A 7,679-nucleotide genomic window follows, 5' to 3' on the forward strand; every position below is an offset into this window, starting at 1 on the left:
CCTTTTACTCTCACCAGAATACTGCACTGAATGCTCAACACATTATTTCTTAAAAGAAAGATTTCTTCCCACGTTAGTTCCCTGTCCCTTCTGGATATTGAAGGGAAACCCTTTCCACTCCAAAGTCCTGATTAGGAAAGGGGTGGGTGGCTGGAGGGGTCGGTAAAAAGATAGCGATCTTTTTTTTAAATCCCACCACTGAGGTAGAAAGAGAAATTTGACAGAAAGTCACATCCTGGGCATGGCAAGGAATTCCCACACCCGCAGAGAAAATGATTTGGGGTGTGTGTGTTGGGAGGGGTGGATGCCCAAATATGAACTGCAGTTCAGGTAAGCGATCACTCAACTCCTGTAAGCAGTAAGAAAGAGTCCAGACGCCGCCTAGGGAAGACCCTGTCAAGAACCCTAACTTTGGTCCTCTTGGGAGGTACAAAGCAGAGTGGCGGGATGGAAGTGGGACCGCGTTGTTACGGAAAAAGAAGACAGGCAGGTTGGAGTCAGGAAAGAACGAGGGCGCGCTCCCGAGGCTCGAGGTTACTGACGCCCACCCCCGCCTCCCGGTGCCGACACCCCCTCCCCGGCAGAGGCGGAGCTGGGCGGAGTTTGGCGCTGAAGACACCGGCCCCGGAAGCACCCTCCTCTTAGGCCCCTTCAGTCCCACAGTCCCCAGCCACAGCCACTCGGGCTTTCTGCCTCTCTGACCTCCAACTCCCCGGCTACCGAAGCGCTACTCCTTAAAGAGCCGCGGAAAATCAAGCAGGCGCGGCAGGTCCGGGGCGCGGAGTGCCTTCGCGGCGCCCCACGCAGTATAAGCGTCTTCTCAACTCCGCTTCTTGTGCCAGCCCGCCTAGGCCCCTCGCTTCGGCCCCAGGCTGGACTCTCACCTACACAGCGGCCACTGGGCCGCCTCCTATTGGTTACTGGTCACCAGGGAAGCTTGAGGCCCAGTGCCTTGCCCTCATGGGAATTGTAGTTTGAGGTCGCTGGAGGCTGTTCTTCCGGGTCGGCGGGGGAGGCGGGAATCCAATATTGGCATTGGCGGAAAGACACAAGTGTAAGAGGATTGTGGGAGATGGAGTCGAGACCCACTTCTTTCCATGTACCCATAATCCCTACCCACTCCCCGCTTCCGCTTGTCTTCGGAGTTCAGACCGAGGAGGGTATTCTGGGTGTTGTAGTTTGGATTGCACTATACCAACAATTTCTCTTAAGGTTTGATGAGGTTGTGCTTGTGGGGGCCGACAAGACTCTAGATTTATTTTAATGCTCTTAAGCTATTAGCATTTGGAGGGAAGCACTTTTTTTTTTTTTTTTTTTTGGTGGTGCTGGGGATCAAACCCAGGGCCTTGCACTTGTAAGGCAAGCACTCGGCCAACTACGCTATCTCCCCAGCCTGGAAGCACTTCAATATAGTTTTGACATTCTTGTCGAGTTTTGAGTTTTTAAAAAAATTATGCTCTGATAAGTTTAGAATTTTAACTGAAAGAAAAATATGGTCCTTTAAAACTGTCAGAATTTGTTCTGTGTGAACCGCCTGCATTAGAATCACTTTAAATGCTTGGAAAATTGTATATTTGTTACTGATTAGTAATCATGCTTTCCTCTTAGAAACTGTCAGAATACTGATATAGAAATATGATCTAGGCCAGCCCAGGAAAAACCTGTTTAACCTAAACAGTGTAGATACATTGTTAAGATGAAGACCAGGCACCACATACAGCTGTGTAATGCAATAGTTTAGAACAAATAAACGTTACACTTGAGTAATAACAAATTGTGTATGTTTTTTAAAAAACTATTTTTGATTAAAAACATGTCACCAGAGTTGGATTAAAGAATAGGTGGGAATGCTAAACACTTTCAAGTGATTTAAAGGTTGAGAAAAATGGTTGTTTATTAAGACTAATTTCATTGGTAACTCATCATTTTATTAGAGACAAATTTGTGTGGCTTGATGGATCATTGTAGTTCAATTACTAAAACTTCCCTGGTAAGGACAACTTTTTGACTAATAAGTGGGATGAAGGGAAAAAAGGAGGAATTGAATTTTGTCTATGATTTCAGAAAGTGAAGGAGAAAGAGGATTCAATAGATTCAACCATTAATTGAACAGACTGCATTGTGAAAGGTTCTGAGCTAGGCATTATTGCTACAAGACTGTGGGGGTGGGGAGTGCCTGCTCTCAAATAACTCACAATGTGGGAATTATGAGTACACAATGGGCAAAGTGCCCTAAAGATATCTACATAGGATTTTATGTGGATTCCACCTTTGAAAGTGGCCATGCCTGAAGATAGACTTCAATAACCGGTAAGAGATTTGTTATACATGAGACAAAGTAGTCAACAATATTCTATGAAAAGTGCATACAAAGACATAAGGGCATGAGAGAGTGAAACAAACAAAAATTCCATATTACAGAAACTAGATCAAGCAGGAATAGAGGGTCATGTGAACAAGTTCAAACTTTAACTTGGAAGAGGTAGAGAACCAACAATGGATTCAAAGGGTTTTAAAGAAGAGAATGTCATGGTCAGGTGGAGTTGGCAGATCTGGGAAGTGAAGAAAAGGGAGGAGTCCATAACGGTACCCAAGTTATGACTTGGGAGACTAAGTATAGGGTAGTGCCATTCACTGAGATAGTGAACCCAGAAAGAATAGCATATTTTATGAGGGATGGGAAGAAATCAGATTTGGACATTTAAAATTTGAGGAGTTGGTGAGACTTTTGGGTGGAGATGCCTAGTAGTCTGCTGAGGAATGTGGGTTTGAAGCTCAGGAGAGAGGCCTTAGTTGAAACTAAACATTTGGGAGACATCAGTATATAGATGGCAATTAAATAAGTAAAAATGTATTAAATTTTACTTAAAGAATATTTAGGAAAAACATTTTTTTGCAGTGCTATTGATCAAACCTAAGGCCTTGCACTTGTTAGGCAAACATTCTACCACTGACCTATACCCTCAACCCCAGAAAAATATTTTTAAAATACAAAGATTAAACCTAGAACCCTAGACAATAACAATATTCAAGTAGCTGGTAGAGGTAGATGTGCCTTCAAAGGAACTGAGAAGGAATGACCAGATAGATGAACCAAGAGAAAACAAAGTGAAATTATTGGAATATAGCAGAGAGTGTCCAAGTAACAGAAGAACAGAAGAGTAATAAGAAAGTATCCATACATGTATCAACAAGTGTTTAATATTCCTATAACATGGCAGACATGATTCTAGATGCTGAAAATAGAAAAGTGAAACACAAACAACACTTACAACCTTTCCCTTTGGAGAGTCTATTGTAGTAGGGAGAAACCATCAACAAGCAAGGTAAAAAATTAAAATTCACAGCTATGACAACTAATATTTCTACATGGCTTATTGGAATATGTGTGTGCATACATACAAAGGTAATATTATTTGATTCATTGTTGTATATTAAGATGAATTTGTGAAATAGTGACCCAGGATGAATCATTTTGGCTGGATTTAGAGATCTTATTAATAGATAAAATTTTTGTAAGAATCATCTATATAAGATTCTTTTGTATTGGTTCTTTCTAGTCATACATGACAATAGGATTCATTTTGACATAATTATAAAAGCATGGAATAAAATTTGTTTTAATTCAGTCCCTAGCACTCCCCCTTCCCTCATCCCTCCTCCAGTTCCTTTCCCTCTACTCTTCTGATCTTTCTGCTATTTATAAGACACTAATTTTTAAAAACTATAAGTAAATAGATCAAGTTTTGAGCTCTCTCCAGAGTCACTGTGGAGCTCAGGACATGACTAGGGTTCAAGTTTATAATGTGAGATGTGTTTGGCTACATTCTTTGCTCAGGTTAAGACTTAATCCATCTGTAGCTATCTTTAGAGGCCAGAGTAGATCCATGGTTGTGGCCCATTAAATCAAGTGTAGGACTTAGCCCAATATCAATGGTAGGCCCCAGAGTTATAGCCATGGTTCAATCTGCAGCATGGACCAAAATGTATCTCTGATCACTGTTAACTCTCACGCTAAGTCTGCCAATTAGTGCAAAGTAGCCTGGATTATACCTCATTCTGAAATCAATGTATAAAATTTGGGCTCAAATTTTAACCAGTATTAGGATTCAGTCTTTATGTAGAAAGAGGTCTCATTCTACGATCTGTTTTAGGCCTCAGTCTGTGGACTGACCTTAGTAAGACCACAGCTGGGATTAGGGTTTGGATTTAATTTTTGGTCAATGTTGAATCACTTTTAATTCTAGACATGGGAATCAATAAAGCTAAGATTGTGACTTGGCCCAAGGTTAGTGTTCATGCTGATTTTGCTGCCTAGGAAAAGTCTATGTAAGAATATGGACAGGATTTACATTCAGTATTTCATCAGGTTAAGTTTCAATTACTGTTCCTGATTAGAGTTTATTATTGGACCAATGGTCTGGTACTATCAGTGTCTGATATTCAGTCTTTTGCCATATTAGAATATTACCTATGATATGCCTATATTATCTGCTTTGTGTTACTACAATGAAATTCCTAAGGCAACTAACTTAATAAAATGAAATGATCTGTTCACCTCACAGTTTCAAAAGTTCAAGTCCAAGACCAGGCAGACCCACTGGTTAGGGCCTCTGGTGAGGGCACCAGATACCAATGTCAGGAGTTCCTGTTAAAATGAGTCATCCCATCTCAAGCCAGGAAGCACAGAGAGACAGAGAGACTGGTCAGGGTCCCACAGTCCCTTTTAAGGGCATTCTCCCAATGACCTAAAGATCTCCTCTAAGGCCCCACTTCTTAAAGGCCCGTCGTACCTCCCAATACTGCTACTTTGGGGTTCAAGCCTTTACATATGGACCTTTAAGAGACTCTTAAATGTTACCCAAACCATAGGGCTCCCCAGAGCTTCATTTCAAACTACTGTTAGTATTTCCTTCATGGACAACATTAGGGTATAGTTTGCAGCCTGGATTTCAACTATGAATATAAACAGAATTGGGGATATATATTTGATCAAGTAAGCTCAATGTGCAATTTCTGACTTTAAAAAGTATCAAAATTCTGTCTTTAGTGAGTATCAGGAATGATCTATGGAGCTATGATAATGTGGCCAGTGTTGATCCTCATCCTATTGCCAGAGTAGGGCTTGTCATTTGCCCTGTGCTAGTATGTCAGTTTGGGAATTTTCAGTGTGGAGTGTGGAGGTAGTGGTCTCTCTTGGACCTGTGTAGAGTTTGTGTTTACTCAGTTCTGGAGGTGGTAATATCTGATTGAATTTTTACCAAAATTTGAGGGTTAACAATGACTAGGGTAAGGCCTTCTATGAAGAAAGATTTAGAATTATGAATATCAATAGGTTTTTTAGATTGTTGATGTTACATGTTAGTCTATGGATAGAGTTCAAGTGAGAATGGCAAATACACAGGATCCAGCTTAAGCTCAAGTTTAAAAGCTTGTCCTATAATAAGGGTTTGCATATCAGGCTGATGCCAAGATTTAGGTTCAGGGTGTTTATGTCCTCTTGTTGGTCTAGGACTTAGGCTCTGGCTAGTGTAGCAGGAATTCTGGCATAAATAGTACTGTTCAGTCTGTGCTAATTGTTACTGATCACCCTGTGCCCAGTGTCATAGGTATATCTATCCTCAATTTGTGACCAGACTGGTTTATTAACCTCAAGTTGGTTCTAGGACTCAGTCTGTGGGCCATGAATACAGTGAACTTTATGGGCTTAAGACTCTTTCTGACAAATGTTAATACTCACCCTCAGCCTGTTGTTGGGTCTAATAATGTGAGGATGGTTTGATTCATGTGGTATTAGGAAAAATTATTTAGCCAGGTTTAGAACTCAGTCTTTAGGTCTCAGACTGTGAGTAGGGTTTACAGTCTTCATTCCTGGTCAGTATTCGTAATGTGGCCAGAAATATGGCTCAGATTTTGGTCATGGTAAGTTCGGTGTTTGTTCAGGGTTTCAGTTAAAGTCATTGCTAGGTTTCAGACTAAGAATATGAGACGTATCTGTTTTGTCTTTGCCTTATTTGTCCTTGAATCATGTTTAAGGTTTAGGGTCAGTCCTTGTCCAGTACTAGTGAGCAATTCATTTTTTTGCACTAGGAATTGGTTGTGTCCAGGGTTAAGGTTAAAACTGTGGTTGGAGTTGGGATACAGCCTGGAACTAGCATTTATCCAGGAGTAGGGTTCACTCTGTCTCAAAGATTCAGGATCATTCTTTAGCCATTTGGGAGGATTGGATTTATTTTCAGGTTAAAAGCTAAAGTTGGAGGTTAGGTCTATAGGCCCAGTCTGTGATAAGAATTAGGAGTATAGTTGGTGATCAGAGTCTGAGATGCAATCTGTAACCAGTTAGAGTCTGTAAGACCTAGGAGTCAAATCAGTGACTAGGAGCTGAAGAAATGGCTCCTTTTGGAGAGCGCTCACCTTTCATGCCTAAGGACCCTGGTTCAAATCCCCTGCCGGGAAAATGAGAGGAAAAAAAAATCAGTGACTAGTAATGGGATTCAGTCTACCCCCAGGTTCAGCGGATTATTCCATGGTCAGATTTATGAGCCCATCTCTGATCAGATTTGAACTTGGTCTTTGAATAAGGTTAGATCTCAGTTTATAGCCATGTTCAAGGTTCTAAGGGCAGGGTTGGGGCAGATGCTGTGGTCAGAATATGTTCCCAAGTGGTTTCATTTCTTGGCCATGATTAAGGCACAGTCTTTGGCCAAGTTTGAAGGTTGTTCTCTGTACGTGTTTTCATCTCTGTATGAGGCCAAGTTTAGTAGTCATTCTGATGCCAATGTTAGGGTCATTTTCTGGTTAGTGCTATGTCTGTGGAAATTGTAGCTGGGTTAGTTTCCAAGATCAGATCTCAGACTGTGACCAAGTTAGAGTCTCATTCTGTGCTCAGAGTTGGAGCTCAGTATCTATGCTGAGGTCTCATTTTGTAGTCAGTGGACGATGTTAGGTGCATCTCAGAATTAGGTCACAGTCTGTAGCTTGGGCTAGAAACTCAGCCTGAGGACAGGTTTAGGGCCAATGTCTGATGTTATATTTGACAATCATAAGGATTAAAGACTTATTTAATTAAGGTTCATAATTAAGGTAAAATACGAGATCAGAGTTAGAGATTTAGTCTGGGACAAGTCATAGGTTCTTACTGTTGGGCCCAACTTAGAAGTCAGTATGTGACTAGGCCTAGTGGCTCCATTAATTTAATCAGGGTTAAGACTTTGAAGTGTGGTCAAAAAGAGGCTCAGCTTATGGGTAAAACTAAAGTCTCTATTGGTGGCCAGGTTAGGGGGTTGATCTGAAATTAGGATAAAGTCTCCAAGTCCAGAGTGAGGAGCTCAGCCTACATCTTAGATTAGTGTATAGTGGACAAGGTTAAACACAGGACCTGTATTCAAGTATTCAGTGTTGGCAGTATCATATGTGACCATGCTTAGTAGACTTGCTGCTCTGCCTGTGGTAAGTGATGGTGGATTGTTAATCATATCTCAATAAAGTTGTCATAAAACCAGATTTTTACAAATGAAATAGTAGGCATGGTGCAGGGAAGCAACCATGGAATGAAGTTGATTCCTGAATAAGGACCAGCAATGTCCTTGGTGTCTCAGAATTATGCTTAGGAGGACAGAGCAAGCACATGCAATTGAGAGAAAAGAGAGAACTGGTAACTAGGGAGTTGATACTCCAGG

General features: G+C 41.2%; 1 protein-coding gene across 2 annotated transcripts in view; it reads right to left on the bottom strand.

The window, feature by feature from the left end:
* Window positions 1-894, bottom strand: part of Enox2 (ecto-NOX disulfide-thiol exchanger 2) — a 333,888-nt gene extending 332,994 nt beyond the window's left edge. For both annotated transcript variants that reach the window (XM_047536718.1, XM_047536717.1), the window contains exon 1: window positions 703-894. The gene's annotated coding sequence lies outside the window, so the exon portion shown is untranslated. The remainder of the gene's footprint in view (window positions 1-702) is intronic.
* Window positions 895-7,679: the final 6,785 nt, after the last annotated feature.

Source organism: Sciurus carolinensis, chromosome X, assembly GCF_902686445.1.
Source record: "Sciurus carolinensis chromosome X, mSciCar1.2, whole genome shotgun sequence".
In the NCBI taxonomy this organism is placed as follows: Eukaryota; Metazoa; Chordata; class Mammalia; order Rodentia; family Sciuridae; genus Sciurus; species Sciurus carolinensis.